Raw genomic sequence first — 24290 nt, forward strand, 5'->3', positions numbered from 1 at the left:
TCTGTGGGTGGTAGGCCGAAGTCATTGCATGCTGCACCCCAAAAGTTTCAAAAAGTGCTTCATTACATTTATTCACAAACTCTCTACCTAGATCAGTTATAATCTTACGTACACCACCATGTTCCAATAGAGCATTTGCCACACTAAGTCCTACCCCTGGACCGTCCTTGCCCATCAGAGGCCTAGCTATGACCCACTTGGAGAACAAATCTGTAAAAGTCAAAATATGAGTGTAACCCCGGGGGGTCATTGCGAGCGGCCCAATTAAATCAAATACATAGTTCTTTGCTGCCCTACAAACAGAAGACTTCTGCAACCCAGAATTCCCTGGTGTGTGGAAACCAGTAACAACGTAGTGACGAATTGCCGCCAGCCGTGCAAAACCCTCCATTATGGACTTATAATTTTACTAACTAATAAAAATGTTAAATGAAGCTATGCATTCACTGAAGGTAGTGAAAAACACGAAACACAATGACGCACACTGTCGCAAACAAGAAGAAGGAGAGAGAAAATAATAGCATTAGTGATGAGAACCAATACAAAGTTTGTAAATATTTGTCTTTATATATACATATGTATATATATGTAGCAAGGGGAGATATAAATCCCTGTTGCGCTGCATTTAACCTGCTTAATATCACCCATAAAATAAAGGCGCGTAAAGTCTATTTTCGCTGTGGTAACTTTAGGCGCAGCCCACTAACGGTTTGACAGCAGATGAGGCTACGCTACAATGTACAATATCTTTGACACACAACCAGGTAAAAAACAGAAAAAAAGCAATAATGCCCCCTCGCGGAAATATTAATTACACTAGGATAGATTTAAATCCCCGTGTCGCTGCATTTACTTGACTGAGTGTTGTTGCTAAATTTCATCCATAACGTTTAGGCGCGCAAAATAAGTGCTTTATTTTCCCCGTGGTAACGTTAGGCGCAGCCCACCAACGGTTTGACAGCAGATGAGGCTATGCTACAATGTACAATATCTTTGACACACAACCACGTAAAAAAACAGGGGAAAAAAGCGATAATGCCCCCTCGCGGAAATATTAATTACACTAGGATAGATTTAAATCCCCCTGTAGCTGCATTTACTTGACTGAGCGTTGTTAAATTTCACCCATAACGCAATATTATATTAATATAACGCGCAATAGTAGTTTTGCTAACTGACAGCATTTAACAGCAGGCTATGCGACTGTGTGCTAACGTTACGTTTACTTGTTACTATTAAGTAAAAGTTGTAATGAAAATCAAGTAAATTAACTTACCTTAGCTGGATGGAGGATGTGTAAGCTGCTGAAGTTGGGTAACTTCAACAGAGGCTTTTGTCTTCAAAAAGGATTGTCTGGTCTTCTGGTCTCCAAGTTTTCAAGTCTTTCAAACTTTGTGAGTTGTGACTCGAGTACAGTGAAGAGTACAGTGGAAAGATACGCGATAGCAACAGTATGTTATATCAAATGTGTGACATTGTATCCACCAATGACAGTCGTTGGAACACTACCTACACCAATAACTATTAAACGCGCAATATTTAATCCACTCGTACATATCTCTTATGTCCACGAATGCACACAACGGACTTTAAGGGTCTAGGTCACAAGAATTTTCTATTCATTTAAACATACATCATGACGGCTTTACCCACAATTTGGTTGATTGGCGACTCATGGGTTCACTGGCTCGAGAGACATAGCCAGACCGTACCGGTTCCCGAGCTTTCTCTTCTCGGTAAAGTTCATTGGCTTGGTCGTAGGGGTATGAAGTGGGACCAGCTAATACCTTTGCTTGAAGCAGAGAAATGCAAACGGACTGCACCACAGGTACTTGTCATTCACCTCGGAGGGAACGATCTGGGATATAGCAAGGGAACTGGACTTATACGCCGGGTGATTAATGATTTATCGTTAGTCATGTCCATGTTCCCAGTTACCCAGATCATTTTTTCGGATATCTGCGCACGTAGAGTGTGGATGAGAGGTACCTGTGACGCCCCAGGTCTGCTCGACAAGTCACGTAGGAATATTAATAAATCGGTGGGGTCATTCTTACGGCAATTGGGCATGAGTTTTATAACTCATAAAAACATTAGCCGCTCCATGGCTATATTCCGTAAGGACGGAGTTCATTTGAACCCATCTGGTAACGCCCTGCTCATGGCTAATATAATTGAACATGTAAAATTAGTCCTAGCATATTAGTCCTCTGAGCAAACCAACGGTCCTTTTAAGGGCCATCCCAATGACTTATTAACAGCTTGCATTTTGCGGGCTGTGTGTGTGTGTGTGCCTATACGTGCGTTTGTGCCTGTGACAGTGCTAGCTTTAGCTAACCTAAACACAGTATAGTAATGTCTAGGAAACAAACAATACATCCATACACCCTCGCGGAAAACAATTATAGTATGGGGAGATATCAACCTCGGTTTCATAGCATTTGCGAGGATGAACCGTAATAAATTTCATCCATACATTTTAGGCGCGTAAACTTCATTTCCCTCACCAGCTGACCACAACCGTTTGACAGAGGGTGCATATTACACAGCTAGGTCAATTAGCTCGCGTAAAACACTGTAGTTTAAGATAACCAATACTCTAATTTTCCCCTAAAACCATCGATTACGACTGTGCTGGCTTGAGCTATCCACAAAGTATAACAAGCTTGATCTTCCTAAACACCATATAGCTAGCTAGGTCCATCAGCTCCCGTAAAATACTGAAATGTTAGCTAACCAATTATCTAATTTCCCCCGAAAATCATCGATTACATGTGTTTGTGATGAGTAACATTATATCCTTAATCAGTCATTCAGGTTAAATATGTTTTCGTTTATTTACCGGTAGCGATTACACCGACACACAAGTGTAATTAATTTGCTAGCTAGCTAGCTAGGTCCATCAGCTCCCATAAAATACTGAAATGTAAGCTAACCAATTATCTAATTTCCCCCAAAAATCATCGATTACGTGTGTTTGTGATGTGTAACATATATCCTTAATCAGTCATTCAAGGTATTAACGTTTATTTACCGCTAGGAATTACACCGTCACAAGGGTAATTCAACCGCTATTAATATTGCAATTGAACTCTAACAGCGTGATACAACATTAACCGTCAGGCAATCGACATATCTCCACAAGAATAAAATAAAGGTCCTGTGTTTTTTCTGTTCTGGTCAGATAACACGGTTTAACCCATAGACATGTATAGGCAGACGGCGCCTCCACTGCTTCAGCCCGTTGCCTCGGCGAAACGCGTCGCCGCCATATTGTTACAGGAGCTCTCTGACGCCAGAGGTCTGTCAAACGTGTCAAACAACCGCAAGTTGCCAGGAGCTGCGGTTTATCTGGATACAAATCACGATAACCTAATAATAATAAACGCTCACTTTTCTTGCACAGCTCGTGCACTTTGAAAATACTGAGAAGCTCTATAAACTATCGAAATAGTGCTTCTTTAGTTACTACGTATTGACCATCATTAAGAGAAAGAGCATACATCAAATAGTGAAATACTGGCAGTCAGTGTGTTTTTTTGAATGACTGTGCATTAAGAAATTAATGACTGTGCATTAAGAAATGAATGACTCAGTATAATGTGCAATGGAATAACATATATATGATATATATAATATGTGATACTATATAATATAATATATTTTAAGTATAGGTATATATTCATATTCCACAAAATCAGGCTGCACCACATTGCAAAACTGAGCACGCTGCAATTACAGACTGGCAACAGTCGAAAAAAGCTCAGCAAGACGATACTTTTTAAAGGGTTCTAGCCTAGATTAAATTATTATATTATATCATATATTGTGTGAAATTATATATTGTGTCAATTGCACTGCATAGATCTGAAAATGTTATGAGCATGATTGTATATGTCAAATTGTACAAATGTACAAATATATATATATATATTATATAATATGAATATATACCTATACTTAAAATATATTACATTATATTATATTGTATCACATATTATATATATCATATGTTATTCCATTGCACATTATACTGAGTCATTATATTATATTGTATTATGCTATGTTATTTATATTACAGTTCAACTATTGAGATGTGTATGTATATATTGAGATATGTATATTTGTACTGCTATAGAAAGATATAGCTTTTTTTGTAATGTTGATTTGTGAAATAACTGTGTATTGCCAGTTGCACTGTTCAAGGTTTCTTAATGCACATACTTGAAAAGGAACTATTAAACTATGAAAAACACACTGACTGCCAGTTTCTCACTATTTGATGTAAGCTCTTTCTCTTAATGATGGTCAATACGTAGTAACTAAAGAAGCACTATTTCGATAGTTTATAGATCTTCTCAGTATTTTCAAAGTGCACGAGCTGTGCAAGAAAGGTGCGCGTTTATCATAGACCCATGAACATGAATGACTGGCGATTTAACTAGCGAGATTCAAAGTAATGTAGAGGCAAATCTTTTTCACACACTTCACGTAGAGCATAAACCCTTGAATACTCCATGAAATTGGTTGCGAAATGTAAAAGGTTATCGTGATTTGTATCCAGATAAACCGCAGCTCCTGGCAACTTGCGGTTGTTTGACACGTTTGACAGACCTCTGACGTCAGAGAGCTCCTGTAACAATATGGCGGCGACGCGTTTCGCCGAGAAGCAGTGGAGGCGGCGTCTACCTATACATGTCTATGGTTTAACCAACCAGATACCGGAGAGAAGTGATGACTTCTGGTTTCAACACGTTTTCCAGCGGCAACACGTCTTCTTGGCCGGCAAATGCATTGAGAGTGTCGCTGCCAAATGTGAGTCCCTGCCTGATGTGAGTCCGCATGTGCAAACACAAACGGAGAGCTCTGTTTTGTGAAAAAAAACGCATTTAACATGGGAGTCAATGGGAGAGGTCTGGGGCGATTTTCATTTCTCCCAAGAACGCCCTGAAGGGGCGGGGCCATTTGAATCACGACTCTATGCTTACTGAATGACTGTTACCTGATTCGACAATGACATACAGAGGCATATCAGACGGTCTAGTGGTCGAATCCGACAGAAAAAAAATATGAAATTTACATTTACATGTAGTCGTGCAATTGAATTTATACATCAGGAATTTTTTTTTATTTAATTTTCTTCCTTTTCCCATAGGGAGTGCGTCGCCCCAATCGCCCTTATGGAGGAGCCGCCACTGTTCACCATACAACCATACACTGCCATAATTCACCAAAAACCCATTCACTGCCATAACTCACCACCCATACACTACCATAATTCATCAATGTAGTTTTAGTCATATAGCCACCTGCTACATCAGATATGGTAGGCATTTTCAATTTTGTATTCCTTCTCCACTTGTGTGGCAGTGAGTCAGCATGGCTAACTAAATGTATCTTTCTGATAACAAGGCTGAGGCAGGTTGGAGAGGACGTTATCGTACAAGTGTTCCTTTTTGTGATTGGAAGGTGTCACCTCGGTCCCTATGCTGGTCTGAACCACGGCAAACACCTCCCTCACAACAAATACGCTAACTAGACTAGCGTAGAACCTCAGCGGAATCACCTCAGACATAGTGCCTCAGAATTGTCAATATCTATGTTCCCATGGAACAACACAGACACACACACACACACACACACACACACACACACACACACACACACACACACACACACACACACATACACACACACACACATACACACACACACATTTCCTCCTCACATGCTTTCTTTTTTGAGTACACACACCCATAGACATACGAAACACTTGACAAACAACAGTGTAAAAAATGGCGATTATGAAGTGAAGTAAATGTTCCACAAACTTTGTGGACAGTTTTGTGTTAGTGTTTAGTATTTGAATGCTGCTCTAAGTGATACTTCTTTTGACCTGATCCTGAGTCAGTTGTTTGCTGTGTTAGGAGTCGCTTCTTCTCGCCTCCAAGGAGGCTGAAGGGCTGTTATCAGTTATTAACTAAATGCCCGTTGCACTGAAATATTGCCTCTCTCTTTGGTAAACAGAACCATTAGTGTTTATGGCTGCCGTTAAGTAGCCTACATTCAACGTTCACCGCTTCTTTCTCTGGGCACAGAATTGTGTTGTTCATTTTTGGAGTTTTTGTTTTCTCCGGATCAAAAATCTTCTACGCAAACTCTGAGAGCTCTCAAGCGCAGCTGTAAGAACATTTACGTTAATTTATTTAGCAGACACTGTGATCTGAAGCAGGTATGCATTTTTAGCAATGTATAGTGTCCTGGGCCAGCTGAGCCAAAGGAGCACTACAGTTCTTGGTTGTTTTTCATTTAGTGTGTGTGGGTGTGTGTGTGAGTGGGATGCCGGGTGGAGGGTGAGGGCACTTTTTGGGAAAGGAAGTCAAGGTGGCGGACCTGCTTCCGGAAGTCTAGGAAATGTCTTAATTTACGTTCCGCTGCGCTTTCTGGATGTTTTGATGGGTGGTAGTCAAAGCGCTGTGTATTTTTTGGTATGCCATCATAGGGCTGTACAGAGGAATAACTCACAAACAAATGTACTGTAAATATATACATATTTTTTCCATCTGTCTCTGATGACTAGGATTCATTATTTGTTTGTTGAATTGGCTTTATATTATGGAGGACTGAAAGTGCCAAAATTCAATAAATAAATACATCATCAATAATTATTTAAATGTGTCATTAATTAATTAAAATTGGAATTAAATACATAAATGTTTTATTAAATGTGTAATTAATTAATTAAATACCAATTCATTTTATGTAAAAAAAGAAATATATTTAATTATTTCACTATTTAATTGATTATGTAATGGTCCTGTGTTGCAGCGCATCAATAATTCATTTTATCTGTCAAGCTCACCCATCAAAGTCAGTGGGCGGATTCCTAATACCTGATTGGTTTCCCTGATTTGGTTAAGTAAAGGCTTACCGATTGCAGATATTTGGATTGACGCAGGCCTCATTCCTAAACACTGGGTGTCAAACAAAAACATTTCTTAAACGCTAAAAATCCAGAGCGTGCGAGGTGAAGAAAACAGAAAATCGATCCAGTAGTGGGCCATGGATTAAATACCTCGACAGCAATTTAGCCATAAACAGAAATGCAAAACAAAATTGAAAAGTCAGTAAGGAAAGCTAAAATGTATGAGGAAATACGAGGAGAGTTGGATAGCAGGGTTCAAAAGGACAACAGACCTAATAACAAACACATTACAAATAATAAAGATAGCTTTCATCCATCAAAATGTGATGTAGTGCTAGCTTTGTATTGTGTGTACTGTAGAAGACTTGCCACTTGAAAACGAAAAAAAAGCTCTTGACTAAGCAAGTTCGTGTAGTAGCTTGCGAACTAGCACTAGCTGCTGTAGGTTACTGCTACAGTTGTTAAGGCAACTGGTTAGTATCAGTGTATTAGCTAGTCAACTCCCGTCATGAACTCCCGCCACTCGTCTGATCTACATGAGGAAATACAGAAACCCGTGGCCAAGTAAACAGAACTTTTATATGTCGTGGAAAATTCTAAGAGTTCTCAAGAAACTTCTCAAGGCAAATAGGTGTGAATATGCTGAATGGTTTATTTCAGAGGAATTAACTACTGCTGAGCTGGTCCATGGAGCATCTCAAAAACTCTAGTCCTATGCTAAAGCGATCAAGTAAACAGAACTTTAACTTTAGGTCGTATGGTACTACATGGTATTAAAAAGTTAAACATAATTTAAGTTTTGTCGAAATTAATGTGCCTTCTCGCTGGAAGAAGACCACTCGTGAATAACTCACAATTGTAACCAAAGTAACATGTCACAAGATTCCATAACGTTAAGTTTTGGTGCTGGAACCGGTGGAAAAATGTCTCTCTCCAGGCACTTCAGACTAAAGCAATGGATCAGACTAAATCAGCGTTAGCCCCGCCCACTGACTTTGATGGGTGAGTTTGACAGATAAAATAAATGATTGATGCGCTGCAACACAGGACCATGACATAATTAATTAAATAGTGAAATAATTAAATATGTTTTTTACATAAAATGAATTGGCATTTAATAAATGAATGACACATTTAATGAAACATTTATGTATTTAATTCCAATTTGAATTAATTAATGACACATTTAAATAATTATTGATGGTGTATTTATTTATTTAATGAAACATTTATGTATTTAATTCCAATTTGAATTAATTAATGACACATTTAAATAATTATTGATGATGTATTTATTTATTGAATTTTGGCACTTTCAGTCCTCCATATTATATGTCATTAGATTTTGTTTTGTTTTTATTTGAGGCTTGGCCGGTTGATGTTGAGATTGTGTTTTGAACTCAGTGTGAGTTTTATAACTTCCTTCTGAGAAGATCATTCGAAAGTGTGTGTGTGCCTAGTACTTCCTTAAAGTCCATCTGAAAGTGTGTGCACATGGGCCCACAACCTACATGTACAGTGCCGCTTGAAAGTATGTGAACCCCTTGAGCAGTTAAGGGTTTTGTTGTTGTTTGTCTGTTGTTTTACCATGATTTTTCTATTTTTTCATCACAAATTTTCCATAGATGAAATGTCAGGTTTATCAGTTGCATGTACTTGTTTAGAGGGAATTGTGTGAGTAGCCAAAAAACTACATGAAACATGGTATTAGTGTATTTGCAAAAGTAAGTGAACCCGCAGCTGCATTGGTAAAGTCAAGCAGTTAACAGATTCAGTGAAACATATTTGGGTGCTCAATTAGTCAATTAAGCAAACCAATTAAATGAGACATCCTTAGGAAAAGGAAAATACACTAATTCCATGTTTCATGTAGTTTTTTGGCTTCTCACACAATTCCCTCTTAACAAGTACATGCAATTGATAAACATAAACCTGACATTTCATCTATGGAAAATTGGTGATGAAAAAAATGAAAAATCATGGTAAAACAACTAAATGCTCAAGGGGTTCACATACTTTCAAGCGGCACTGTATGTGTGCAATGTACCTGACCACGAGTGTGTCCTAGAGAGTGTGTATGTGCACAAGTGTGTTTTAGAGAGTGTGCATGTGTGTGTGTATGAGCTCTCGTACGCATGACAGAGCATGTGTGTGTGGGTATTTTTAACCACTTCATCCGCTGGAGTGTTAAAGAGTGTATTCTATTCTTTGGTGTTAAGTTAGTCATGTACCGTGTAGACTCAGTGACTCAGATGAAGTAGGTTACGTCTTTAGATTGTGAAAGGATCATGGAGGAACACCTGGGGCATACCTCTCCGTGGCCCTGATTAGTATCACCGTCTGCTGCGGTTTACTCCCCTCGCTCTCACTCACACACACACAGGCATTCCCTGATCACGACCACACCATCCCTCTCTGTTTCTCTCTCTTTCACACATACACACACACACACACACAAGCATGGGCAGGTGGTGCGGGGACGCACTCACCCTTCATCGCTCCCTCTTCCTGCCTTCACACAATGTCACGTTTTCTTCACCTTTCTTTTTGTGTCTCTCTCTACCTCTCATTCTCTCCCTCTTATTCTTGCTTGCACTTTCTTTCTCTCTCTCTCTCTCTCTCTCTATCTCTGTCACTCACTCACTCTCGATCGTTCTCTCTACCTTGCTCCACTGACCCACATTCAGTGCCACTTTGCATTACTTTGAGAAAGATCAGCCCCTGTTTCAAAAGACACATTCAAAAGGAAAGAGTGATATAGCTTTGAAAATTAGTTTGTTTTTTTCTCTTTTTTTTTAGCTTAATGGTGATTATCCAATCTCCAATATTAGCTTGAACACTGAAGTCAGTTTAGACACAGTGATGTATATGAATCCAAAAGAAAGAAAATTGCTTTTGCTAATCAGACTTAAGATCAAACCTAAAACGATGTGATTGTAATTGGTTGTCAAAAACATGTACTAATATTCTCTAACTTTCTACACATTTTCTTTATTTATTAATATTTGATCAGAGCTTGACAAACGTTTTTTGAGTTGAAAACATATTTCTTTGCAACAAAACAACATAATGTACTTCATAGTATATAGTTTTTGTGTGGCCAGTGCACCGACTCAGTCCCATTATGGCATTTGGTCTGAAGTCAAGAATATGCAGTGTCTTGTAGGGTTAGGGAATATGCAGTGTCTTGTAGGGTTAGGGTTAGGGAATATGCAGTGTCTTGTAGGCTACATTGTGCAAATCTGAGGTTTATTTTCTTAAAATTGTGTAATAGATTGAAAGAACACACACTCACATATACACACATCACAGCAATCATATTGCCAACATCAGTGTCAACTGTAGTGCTCCTCTTGGCATCAACCATTTTGACAGTCTGAGAATAATCGAATCTGACCTAATAGTCATTATTGCAGTAATTGCTTCTCTCACCTTTGCAACTGAAAACTCAATGATCCTGTGGCTCCTATATCTTCATATGGCAGATATACCTTTTCTGTGTTTGAGGGTTGTAACTGGGTATATTTATGTAAATTGAAGATTACAGCTGATGTCAGGAGTATTTCCTTAAACATTGGATAACATTTAACATTGTAACATTTCTGAGACATTGCTGTTTTCTTTGCTATTGAGTTTGCATTCTATCCCTTTTGAGGGTGGAAGCTCATACTGTAATGGTTGCATAAGGAGGCATCTTTGGTGAAGATTACAACAAACTAGAGGTCAGACCATTCAACAGACCAAGGACCTATTGTTGCGTTGGCCCCTTTCTGGACTGTTTATTGTGTTCGTGCAGATCTATATTAAGCTTCTCATGTTTCTGCGCCAGTAGTTAGGAATAACTCACAACCGAGAGTAAGTGTATAGTTGGTACTTTACTGAACACGGAGTAAACCGGGCGACCGCACCGGAGGTATAATACAGAGAGAGAAAGATGACACACGGCGCATGCGCCAATACAGTTAACAATAATGCCAGCAGACTGGCGTGACCACCTTTCTTCTTCCCATCGCTAACCTGTGTGAGAGAGCATGTCAACAGATCACCACACAACAGCACACATTAACTCAAACTGTAACACACAATTATTGAAAAGGACTACCCGTACTGTACAGGCAAACTAGCTAAATGTTAAATGGGCAGAACTCAAAACGAGCTGTCTTAAATCTACACCAGCTATACACATAAGAACAATGCCGCATTACACATACAAGAAGCAATGAAATAAGCTACTGTATATGAAAACGGATACGCAAAGAGTCCATCACAAGTCCATGACATAGCCACTCAGACGAGAGGGCAGGCGGCGCTGCCTGGTGGAGCGCCTTGATGAGGGGGGCGCAACGTCAGGGTCAGCTTGAGTAGACTCTGAAGCCTCCTGTAACTCACAGGATTGGTCTATAGAGTAGGGGTGTTGACCCATTGGAGTGGGCACTGATGCTATCTCGGGGGGGATGGCAGGTGGAGGGGGGATCTGGGGGAATAACACGTTGGGCATAGTTGGAGCCATCAAGTCGTCGTCATCCGATGCGTCGTCGTAGCTGGGGACACGGCTGGCATCGGGGCAGGTGGCTGGGACTTTGTAGCAGTCACTTGTCTTGACACGATAGGTGAGGTAGACAAGATCACCAACCTTGATTGACGTGGGGACTAGGGTCTTCCCCCGAGGGGCTTTAGATTTCTCACTATGAGGGTGATTCTGTACCCGCTTGTCATGCTGTAGGCGTATAAGCTCCTCATCAGCCAGAGGCAACTGAGTGCAGGTGAACTGGTCTCTCTGTGTCCACATCTCACGGGCGGACAAGCCGCGTGAACGGATTCTGGAGTTCAGGCAAGCAGTTGCTATGGCTAGGAGCCTCGCTGACACTGGACCACCACGTGGCTGCTGCCTGGGTTCTTGGCTCGCCCTAGCTCCAATGAAATTCTGTGTTGAGCAAGAAGCGAGTCAGCTACCAGGGCCTTAAAGGCAGGGGCCGGATCTGTCCGGATCACGGCAAAAGGGCCATCTACGGGACGTAGTTCCACACAAAGTCTGATGAGACCATCCCGGTTACACTCATCCTCCACAAGCATGGCCACAGTAAAGGATGTCACACACTCTCGTACTACCAGTACTAATTGGCGTGCACGTTTCATGACATCAGCGGCAAAGGTGATGCCGACAGCAGCCGGGGGGTCGGATGAGGACTGCTCTACAATGGTCTGGGGTGTATGTCTGAGAGCCGCACATGAATGACAGCCATCAGTGACACGGCTGACAGCCTTGTCAATGACACGGGCAAAAAAATATCTCCCTACAATCTTTCTCAGCTGGTTCGCTGTGGGGTGGCTAAGCTGCAAGTGCAAAGCAGTTACAAGACCGTCCAAAACCTGCCTAGGAACAATAATGCACTCATGTGAAGGGGAGAGGGGCTCGTCACGTCTCACAATGAGCACACCGTCGCTGGCTAGGGATGCTATGTTGAGATACCTCTTGACGTCTTTGATGTTGGTAAGCTTCTTAGATGGCCGTGTTCCCTGAGTAAGATGTGCATGGGTTCGACGCAAATCCAGACACTCAGACTGCAGGGATCTCCATGCCGTTCTGCTCGTGACCGGAAGCCTTGCACGACCAGCCAGGATGTCGTCACTAGACAGTAGGCGCACGACTGAGGCCTGTGTGTGTTGCACAAAAATGCACACTTGGCATGCCATGTCAGTACAGTCAGGGGGGTTGCGACTGGCAAAATCAGACGGAAGAATGGCAGCACCCGCTACATGTCGGATTGATACTTGAAATCTGCTTGCCGTAGAGAGGAATGTAGATACTCTGGGACTCGCAGAGAACTCACCCCTGCACTTCTCATAGGCTTGTACGCATGGCTTGCTGTCTGTCAGGACACACGCTCTGTTTGATGACTGGATGATATACGGGCCAAAGTGTTTAACAGCCGCTGCAATAGCGAGGGCCTCCACCTCACAGGGCAGCCACGTCAACTGGTGATCACGCAATTTGGCGCTGAAGAAGCCAGCAAGAGCAAGTTTGTTGTTGCGCATTACATATAGGGTAGCGGCTACGCCAGGTCTCCTCACAGCGCCATCAGAGACAATCCACAACTGGTCATCTTGACGCGGCAGGGTGACTGAACGGCTTGAGGACAGTGACTCTTTCACCTTATTGAAGTTGCAGTGTAGTTCGTCAGTCCATGTGATCTTCTCCTTTGATGATTTTCCTGCTATGGCATCGTCCAGAGGGGCAAGGAGAGCAGAGCAGTGTTTAATCACACGGGCCATTACTTTGACGGCAACGATGAAGGACTTCATGCCTCCAACTGTTTTCGGAGGCTCACAAGCAGCTAATGTAGACACTCGATGAGGACTAGGCTGAAGCTTACCCTGGGACCACACCCACCCCAAAACAGTCGTGGAGCGAGGGTTAATGACAGTCTTCGTTGCCGAAAGGCGTAAATTGCAACGCCCGAGCGCATGTAGAACAGAAGACCAGTTTTTCAACAGCTCTTCTGGGGTGTTGCCGCCACAGTATAAATCATCAGCAAGCTTTGCCACAGCACCTGCTTGAAGTAGATCTCCTAGCACGCGGCACATGAGTTCTTCAAGAGCCGTCTCCGATCCAGGCATGCCCATAGCTGAGTGTGTATAGACACGGACTCCACGAAAAGGGGTGACGACGCCACAGTACTTCATGGATTTGTGTGCTAGAGGTATCTGGTAGAAGGCATTATATAGGTCAGTTGCTATCAGGTGTCTCCATTGGGCTATTTGTCGTACGGTGCTGTCAACGCCAACATCCGTGAAGGCAGTCACCAGACGATAACCGCCACTCTGTTTCCTCACTAAGAACGAAGGGTTGAGATACTCCACATCCACATCCTCTGAACGATGGAAGACCCCGAGACTCTCCAGTTTATCAAACTTCTGTTGTAACTCAGTGAGTTTGTCTCTGCCATATAGAGGTAAGTGACCTTTACGTTTGGGTGGTTCAACAGGACCCATATTGACTTTAGCTTCAAAAGGACCTAGGGCACTATTGTAACCAGGGATAGCAGGGTTGAATACCTCATCATGTTGATCCAGTAGTGTACGGAACCTGTGTTTGATGTCAGGAGAGAGCAAGTTGTCCGGATCCAATTGAACGCTCTGGGAGTGCTTAGGTCCAGTAGCCGGTGACAAAAGGTGTCTCACCGTGGGCATGCTGGTGTAAGGAGCAGGTACTGGGTCTGGAGTGGTAGGGGATGAGAGGGGATCCACTTGGCAGAAGTGTTGGTGGCGCTTCAGGATGTGAGGCTCATTAGAGAGGTTAGGGATACGGATCCTCCCTGCAACACTGGATACGACCCCAGGGTAGGGCCAGGTCTGCGCCACAACACACTTGCGCACACGTTGTGCATCCAGACGCGGCTCCATGACATATGCAGAGTCAGATGGGGCATCAGGTGGGAGACAAATCTCCACAAATTCACCCGGCCATACAGTGGTTGACGTGGGAGGGGCACGCAACACAATGGTGCGACGGACGGAATTGGTGTCATGATGGCTACCAGTGGAGCCATAGGGAAATGCTGTCCCATCGCCCAAGGTGACAAGTCTTTTGGCGGGTCGCACAGAAATGTCATTTGTGGACATAAAGGGGGTGCCTGCCAGTACGTCAACATCTAAGTTCTCCACTACCAGGCCATCAAACTGAAATGACTGAGTCGTGACAGAATGTGAGGCGGGTCTCCCCTACCACCTTCATAGGAGAGGAACCGTCAGCCTGGTGAGCTGACTGGGAGCTTGGGGTGATGTGGACATCAAGCTGGCAAGCTGCAGACAGTCTAATCATGTTGCAAGTTGCACCGCTGTCAAGGATGATGCGGGCATGGTGGTGTTTGCAGAAAGTGTCGATGTATGGAGATTGACGGACCTCAAGAGCGAGCAGTGTGAGGCTGTGTGGGCTCTGGGAATTCATGAAGATGTGGCTCATCAGGGAATTCGTGGCACACGAGTGCGTCATCATCAGGATCTTCGTCGAGCACAGAGACAATTTGCCTAGCCTTATGCATGAATTTTCGATCCTGCTCAGGTAAGTATTTGCATGTGCTGAGGAAGTGTGTGTTTCTCTGGCGCCCTGCTTGTTTGCAAAGGGGGCATGATTTCTCGTGGTTGCCAGATCGTATTGGCATTCTAGCAGAGGGACTGTATGAGGGCTTGCGTGGCAATGAGCTACTATATGCCCGGCTAGTGACAGCAGCACGCATGATTGTAGCATTGTCGGCAGAGCGGATTTCATTGAGGAGAGAGTCAAGGGCTTGAGAGATCTCTGATTTAATAGAGGCCAGTGTGCGTGTGCGTAACTCATTGCCATATCGCTGTTTAATGAGTTTGGGTAACTCAGGGTGTATCAGGCGTAACCATGTCATAACTATGAAGTTCTCGAGGGAGGGGGATAGCTCCTCGTCCTCAGTAACAACTTGGCAGTGGTGAGTCAATACATTGGCTTTGAGAAGGCTATCCTCTGTAAAGGCCATAAGGCGCTGATACAGATCTTCAGGTCGCTCATCGGTTTCTAGATGCATATCTACAAAATCAATTAATTGAGCTCCAGTTGTCTGAAACCCATAATGCAAACGAATGGCTTGCCAGATATTGTCTATGGATGAAGAATTTTTGACAATAGTGTTGCGTGAGATCACTGGGCAATAGTTGGCAATTTGACCTAGCATCAGTTCCAAATGACTCACTTTCTGTTGAGCAGTCTGTCTACGAGCTGCAGGCACGTTATCGCCGTCGTCTCTGAATCCTCTTAGGACATTATTTTTACTCTTTTTCGTCCACGTCGCCCCCTCGACGAGAAACGGGGCAAACAATGGATCTGAAGACAGTGTGTACAGTAAGTTCTGCTTCCAGTTTTCAAAAGAATTCAGAGTCTCTTGTTTGGGACAAGCACTATGGAAGTTTATTAGACTCTTTATTCAAATGGAAATGCTTTTGTCAAATGGCAATTCAATGCGCAAAGTGACAATGCAATGCGCAATTCAAATGGCAAACCAGTTGTCAAATGGCAATTCAATGTGCAAATGACAATGCAATCCGCAATTCAGTTTGTATTATTTTGAATAAAAATTTTAATGAACGCTTACTGCATTGCATTTCATATTGACACGGTTTTTTCGACTCTTTATTCAAATGGCAATTCAATGCGCAAAGTGACAATGCAATCCGCAATTCAAATGGAAAAGCAGTTGTCAAATGGCAATTCAATGTGCAAATGACAATGCAATCCGCAATCCAGTTTGTATTATTTTGAATAACAATTTGAATGAGCGCTTATTGCATTGCATTTCATATTGACACAGTCTTTTCGACTCTTTATTCAAATGGAAATTCAATGTGCAAAGTGGCAATGTAATCCGCAACATATCAATATCCACGTGATGTCAGTCACGTGATATGTTAGTGTGAACCTCAACTGAGGGGAAAAAAACCGCCACGAGCACACAGGGCCGTTTGAAAAGTTCACATTTAGGTAGCATACACCTGTGACGATACAACAGTGAAAATGGTGAAAACGGCAGCGCAGCTCCTCCGAGAAACCGCCCACCCTACGCGGTAATAGTGCCTGTAACGCTTGTGTCAACTTAGTTTCAACACCTGTGGTGTCGAGGCCTGTTAGGGCAGAAAGTTCTTCCACCCTCTGGGAAATAATTTGTATTCTATCATAAACATCAGTTAACGACACTCGATTTGCATCTACATCGTCTGCTAAGGCAGTGAGCGTTGCAACAAGTTCTTCTGTCGCCATATTGTTGTTAGCATTACGATAGCAACAAAGTTTGTCTGCCCCCTCCCCCCCCCAATAGACTACTCTGCCTCTGATTGGCTGGTATTTGTTGTAGCCACTCAGAAGCAGAGTAGAGTTGGGTCTTACTCTCAATAGGGGTAGGGACCCGCCTTGATGGGGCGACTGACAGATTGCCTTTCCATTTGAATTTTGCAACAAAAAGAGCGTGATGACAAGTAAATGCTAATGCAATATACTTGGGGTGCTGTTTAGCTACTACATTGAATTTCCATTTGAATAAAGAGTCGAAAAGACCGTGTCAATATGAAATGCAATGCAATAAGCGTTCATTCAAATTGTTATTCAAAATAATACAAACTGGATTGCGGATTGCATTGTCATTTGCACATTGAATTGCCATTTGACAACTGCTTTTCCATTTGAATTGCGGATTGCATTGTCACTTTGCGCATTGAATTGCCATTTGACAAATGCATTGCCATTTGAATAAAGAGTCGAAAAAACCGTGTCAATATGAAATCCAATGCAGTAAGCGTTCATTCAAATTTGTATTCAAAATAATACAAACTGAATTGCGGATTGCATTGTCATTTGCACATTGAATTGCCATTTGACAACTGGTTTGCCATTTGAATTGCGGATTGCACTGTCACTTTGCGCATTGAATTGCTATTTGACACATGCATTTCCATTTGAATAAAGAGTCTAATAAACTTCCATACAAGCACCACATGTTAGCTGCCATTATGTAGATGGATGGATAAATTAACCAACTACCTTCTCAGTTGGTGACTCGTGCGTCTGAGTTATTATGATGAAGGTTGACGTGAGGTTGGGTTCGGTGAGTTTGCGCTGCCACCAGGTCAGTAGTTAGGAATAACTCACAACCGAGAGTAAGTGTATAGTTGGTACTTTACTGAACACGGAGTAAACCGGGCGACCGCACCGGAGACATGCAGGCATAATATAGAGAGAAAGATGACACACGGCGCATGCGCCAATACAGTTAACAATAATATGGCAGCAGACTGGCGCTGCATGCAATGACATGGTAGATGAGATAAATTGGTGGTAATGTGAACACTGGTATCTTATTTTCATGCAATCTTAAAATATGGGGAAGTGATAAATATACATGAACTTCTCTTTTGTAGGGTAGCCGACATCAGTCTCTCTTCCTGTTTCAGCAGTTCAAGGAATTATAAAATATAATGTCGAAGAGCCTAGCGTACCCGATTGATTCTGTTCCTTTGAAGTTTGTAGAAATACGTTGGTATTGCCCCTTAAAAGTGGGATTTGGTAGAGGAAACTGTGTTTAGACGCCGAAAGCTGCCATTTCTTCATACTTCTCTCAATTTCTGTCATTCTATTTGATTAGAGTACTTTGTTCATAACAAAATGTTCATACTTACTATTTCTATTTGACATGGGTTGTGTGTGTAAGACTAAGAAGTCGCTCTTACTCTTCGCTATTAAACTATGAGGAACCGTCAGAAAAACCGAGTGCAGCTGACAAATCTGTAATGTGTAGGCGACACGAGAGCCTGTAATATAATTTTTTTGTGCCATGCATAGCCTACTCGATCCTGTCGTGCGGTGCGCTGCCGTTTACTTATGATGTCGTTGGCTAAAAGTATTGAGCTACCGAATGACCTACTTTCGTAGTTCGCAACAGATCAGTCCTGTTTACAAGCGGCTGCCAGCGGAAGAAGATGTGGAGCGGGTAGCAAAAAAACAGGGAAGATTTCGCGAAAAACATTAATCGCCGGGAATGTGATATCGATCTGGGTATCTGTGATGCGTCTTATTTAATGGGTTATGATTTGCGAACTGTCTCCGCCACTGGTTTGTAGCTGTAGCGGCGTTTAACTATTTGTTTATAGCGAGTATAATCTCACACTTGGATTAATGTGAGAAGCTGTAGCCTATACTTGGAAATGTTGCTGAGGGAAAGAGACAACGTGAGAACGTCCAAGAGAACCGAAGTATTTAATTCAAGGTAGGTTGTAGGTTTATTCTTGCATAAAACGTCGTGATGACAAATGAATTATATACTGCTGTTGGCATGCATTGCATGAAATGCCCTCGTCACTCAATCAGTTTGTATCGCAAACATCAAGCAACCAGCAACTAAATTCTAGGCTAGGCTATAGATCTGGTATAGGGAGGCAATTGTTGATCGCTGGAAATGTTTAATTACGGGTCAGTTTCCACGATCAGACACCCTATGCGGCTCGCTTGATGTTGCCGCGGTAGGCTGTTTCTTTAAATTGATCATTTTACCAGGAGCTGCATGACAGCGCAGAAAATCCATATTTCCCACGAAAAGAAGAGTTATGCCTCTCACTTATCTTGTGCATGAAACAGAACCTGAAACTAAACTGTAGTTTGGAAATCACAGCCTACTTCAAAATCTTGGAATGCACTCTTAATTGGGTCACTATTATTGGCCTCCGACGGAACTGTTTTGGTTTTGAGCAACTCTACAGAAATGTTGCAGCGATCATATTTTTCAATAACGAACATTTGAGTAATTGAGAAAGACTTAGTTAAAAATATGTATTGGTGCTGTGTTATTACTTTGGAGTACTTGCTGACTTAAACATAAATCAAACCCCTTTCAAACTTACATGAAGCCATATATTGGCCTTTTAACATAATTTCTACACATTTTAACAAAATGACCCACACCTTATGTCAATAGAGTAGGATGTCAAAGTGTGATGCAATCATTTCCTCACTTGAAAAGTATTGAGCGACAAAGGTCAGGGAGTAAAACTCGAACTTGAAACAGGACTTGCCTGTGCTTTTATTACTCAGTGTCGTACGGATTGCTGTGATAATGAATGCCTATTTTGGCTTCGGATGGAGCAATTCAGATGAGATGAAGACCTGATCTGTAGCTGGAGTGTAGAGAAAATGCACTGACCCGAATGCTTGCTGTCTTTCCCTGGTAGTCTCTGACCTTGATCAGGGGCAAGGCTCCTTTGAATGTTCCCAGGAGCAGTTTTTGAATCTTTGTTTTAATTTTATATCCAGTTAATTCCTTTCTTTGTTCCTTTCAGACTCTGTCCCTTCCCTGCCCCTCTCCTTCTCTCTCTCTCTCTCTCTCTCTCTCTCTCTCTCTCTCTCTCTCTCTCTCTCTCTCTCTCTCTCTCTCTCTCTCTCTATCTCTCTCTCTCTTCCAGAATACTGCATATCAACAGTATTCTGAAATATGTTAGAATAGTCCTATGAGGTGAAACCCCAAACTAGCAGGAGTAACAGTAATAATAGTAATTCATTTTATTTTTAACGCACTTTTCATTCAGAGTGTGGTAAACACACTGCCTAGAGGCCCACATAGCACATGCATCTGGACCGGCTCTGCTTACTCTACAACAGTTCTGGGCCTGAGCAGGAAAAAGCCCTCTCCACAGTCAACTGTTGTCTGCAAGCAGCGGTGATTTACTCTTGTAAAAGAGCACGCATTACCTACCAACATGTTCCATTACACCAGAAAAAGAATGAAAATGCTTGAGAGCCGATCGAAAAGGGAGTGTGTGGATGCAGTCTGTCCAGTGCACACCACCCATGATTATGGGGCCCAGTCTGTCCAGTGCACACCGCCCATGATGGAGGTCAGTCTCTCCAGTGCACATCACCCATGATGATGGGGCCCAGTCTGTCCAGTGCACACTACCCATGATGGGGCTGCGTCTCTCCAGTGCACACCACCCATGATGGGGCTCAGTCTTGTTGGACTTTGTGTCAGATTGAGAGCATTTAGCTTTGGAGAGTGCAATTTCCAGGATCACAAGGCAGCACTCACACAAGATGTTCAGGTATACAAGCCTTTTGGCTGGAGCCATATCACAGTGTGTACGTTTGGGATAACCAGGATGAATCAACACTTGCTGGGGGACCAGTCACTATTTGAGGCATGGAAAGAGTAATAAAAAACACACTATTATGAGCATGCAGTATAGATCAGGGAGGTTAACATTTCTTCAAAACACATTCACTCTAAACATGGCCAGTTTCTGTATGATTCAATATGGGTCACAAGCCACCAATCTTTGAGGAACTAACATATGAAAGGCGGACTTCCTGTGCATTTACCCTTGACATATCTATGCATGCTACATGCTACCAAACTACTGTTGTCCTTGAAATGTAGGGCAAAATCATCATGTTTTGGAAATGAATGCTATATAAATGAATGAATGTTGGAGGACTTTGGACTAACCCCAAGACCTCTTGAATCCATAGGTTAAGCTGGCCACTAGGGTCAGCTCGTGAGAATGTTTACCAGCGTCATTTGAATGAATGAGGTGGTTAGTAGGTTGTTCTTGTCACATGCTTGAGTTTTTGAATGCAGTTACAGAAATTGTGCTTTTATTTTTAGACTACCGGACTGGGTTTCAGGATGGGAAGATCCTTAGGCTAGGAGGAAGAAGAGATGCATGTTATTCATGGCAGACTATAGGTCCTGTTATGGTGCCCCTGCACGTTTCTGTGTGTGTGTGTGTGTGTGTGTGTGTGGTGAGTGTGGTGGTGCACAGGCCCGGTCCGGCGCTATTCTGGGCCCGGGTGCAACATCGCACAGCCAGACCCCCCCCCCCCCCCGCAAAAAAAAAAACCTAGTCTAAATCCGATCAATTAAACAACATCAACACAACTGAACTGAAAGCATGCAGCCGCAGCGGACTGTCTTGATTCCCCATTGCCCTACCTTAAAACTGTATGCGTCGTGTCTTGGCCGCAGCAAATCTTGCGATTATGTCACTGTAATCCACTTGTCTTGCCGTGCGGTTTTCGATGGACAACACAGCCAACGCAGACAGTCTAGTGGATGCGCCAACATCTGTCTCAGGGCCCATATCCTCTGCCGTTTGTCTACTAGGCCTACTCAGCCAAGATGTATAAATTCGCATTTTCTGTCTACTTTTTTGTACCTTCGCTCCTCCGTTTACTTTCCTTTCTCTTTAGCGAACCGGATTTGTGTCCCGACATTTTAGCCTACTAAAGGCGGCTGCTTGCTTCAGGTTGGGGTTAATTGTTGCGCAAAAACTCAGTGCAGTTCATGCTCCCAAAGGTTGCGCGTGTTGTCATTTGCTTGGCAGATAGAAAGCTGTTTCCCTAACAGAAAGTCTGAAGCTTGAAGTTCTTTTCAAACCTTTGCTTGGGTAGCACTGTTAAACTGAGCAGACATGCAGACTACATTTTAGTAATCTCATCACGTAACATTCGTTTTCTAAAAACAATCACATAGTATTGCATGTTTTACTGTGGTAGAAAATACGTTAGCTTAATGCAAACGTATATGGGAAATCCTATAGACACCGTGCTAGGTATTAGCATCAATTAATTCACGTTAATGTTTTTGTATGAGCCTGACATTTGCTCTGCAGATAGATAACAGCTTCCCTAACAGAAAGTCTGAAGCTTGAAGTTCTTTTCAAACCTTTACTTGGGAAGCATTTCTTAAACTGAGTAGACATGCAGAATATTTTAGTAACCTCATCTCGTAACATTCGTTGATAGAATGCAGGCTGCGAGGCTCGCGTCTAACTAACCAGCCTGCGTCGCGATTTTCCCACGGGGGGAGGGGGGTGTGATACATGTGTTTTGATACATTAAAAAAAAAAAGAAAATCGCTAACAGCCAATAGGGAGATTGCGTTGCACAGGCCACATGGTCAACTTGTGCTGTTAGAGACACACTCGGTATATCAGAAAGGATCAAAGAGAACGGGCCCCCCTCTACACGGGCCCGGGTGCAATTGCTCCCGTTGCTACCCCTTCAGAACCGGGCCTGGTGGTGCAGAAACATGCTTCCTCTTATCTGTTAATCTCTCTTGTATGTGCTGTCAAGAGGAAATACATCCTTATATGTCTGTATATGCTTAATCTCTGACACCATGCCATCCTAGCCCTTACTGTTGTGTGCACCACAGAACATGCAAACACTGTTCACTTTTTGTCTGCTGTCACTTTGCCGCACTGGCTGCTTTGCCCCGAGACTGTGGGTTTGGTTAATGTGAGGTGTGAACCACCCCCTTTACAGTTAGCTGTGGTCAGATGGTGCCCAGTGTTGTGCACAGTCAGGTACAATTTGGCAGCTGGCACTGCAAGAAAATAAACAGGTAGCTGGCAGCTGAATGTGTGCCTGCTGCAGAATAGCCAGGATGGCGCTGATGTGGCTGTGTGGGACACTGATCTAGTTTTTCCTGGAAAGAGGGTCCTCTGGGCGGCAGTTTCAAAGGTCACTGAGAGAATCCGCTCTACAGTAGTGTAAGTGGTTCCCAAAGTATGAAATGGCCCCCAAGGGTTGGTGGGGCGGGGGTTGTTATTGTCAAAAGGGGAAACCACTGGTGTGATCAATAGTCTTGAATCTGACAAGGATGGTAGAAGTATGTTGCTGATCATATTGTTGTTGTTTTTTTACTCAGATGCTCTGCAGACAGCTTAAGTGGCACAGAGTTGCTAGGTTGCAGTTGTATTTTGAGGCTGGTGCGATGTTTACCTTCAAGTGTGTTCACTCAGCAGACGTTTTTGGCCAGAAGGACTTACAAATGGTGGTGTAGTGTAAAACAAACAGGGGCCAAGGGGCCACATGACTGATAACGTACGTTTACAAGTGCTGTTTAATACATTACTCCAGCAGAAGGCCTCCAGGGGGAAGGAGATAGTCAGGGAGGTATACATTTAAACATTAACTTGGTTTGGATAAAAGGCTGTTGCACACATGGTAATCTGTATGAAAAAAGACTTATACTTGGAGCCAGTTGGGATGCATTTTCCCAGAAAAGAGAATAGTGAGTACATTTCTTTGTTGTCCTCATAGATATACAACTATCTTTTTGTCACTAAATGGTTTTAGAACCATTCATCTACAGCAAAGTCAGTGCCTCTCTGGGGACACTCCAAAGAACCTTGTTTCCTAGCGTTTAGCATCTCGTTTGGAAATAACTCCACTGATGAATAATGAAAATGCATTATTTTTCAAGGGTTTTTGTTTTACTTTACGGATCTACTTGAAAAACAGGTTTTCTGCAGAATGGATTCTGCAGAATGGAAGACAAGAATGTACAGTTTTGGCTGGATATAGCAGGAAGGCTTCAGGGCTTGACAACACTGAAAATATTCATATTTTGGTTGCAAGGCCACAGTGAAAAATCATTAATTTAACTTTTGTGGAGCTTAACACTTATGTACTTTGCTACACAAATAACAAATATTAGCTATTGTTGGTTTTATTTATAATTTCACTTCATGTTTAATTAAATATTTTTGTAACTCCCACAGCATGTATTCGCGTGTGCATGGGGATGGGGGTGGGGGGATCTTGTGTGAGGCCTATGTGTTTGTGGTTAATGTATACTCTCAAGCATTAGTCTAAAACTTGAACCTGTTGAACTTGTCACTGCTGAAATGCAAGAGGCCCAACTGACCTTGTTTGTGTGTGTGTGTGTGTGTGTGTGTGGGTGTGGGTGTGTGTGTGGGTGGGTGGGTGGGTGTGACAGAGAGCGAGATAGAGAGAGGCTGTTTCAACATGAGTATCTGTGTCAGGAAGGTATGCAGGCACTGGTCATGATCTTGA

General features: G+C 42.7%; 1 protein-coding gene across 6 annotated transcripts in view; it reads left to right on the top strand.

The window, feature by feature from the left end:
- Positions 1–24290, top strand: part of npas2 (neuronal PAS domain protein 2) — a 98452-nt gene that overhangs the window by 23899 nt on the left and 50263 nt on the right. Inside the window, exon 2 of one of the 6 annotated variants that reach the window (XM_080848124.1) lies at positions 5156–5326. The exons of the other annotated variants lie outside the window; for them this stretch is intronic. The gene's annotated coding sequence lies outside the window, so the exon portion shown is untranslated. The remainder of the gene's footprint in view (positions 1–5155; positions 5327–24290) is intronic. 6 annotated transcript variants of the gene reach the window in all.

The sequence above is a fragment of the Sprattus sprattus genome (genome assembly GCF_963457725.1).
Source record: "Sprattus sprattus genome assembly, chromosome: 1".
NCBI lineage: Eukaryota > Metazoa > Chordata > Actinopteri > Clupeiformes > Clupeidae > Sprattus > Sprattus sprattus.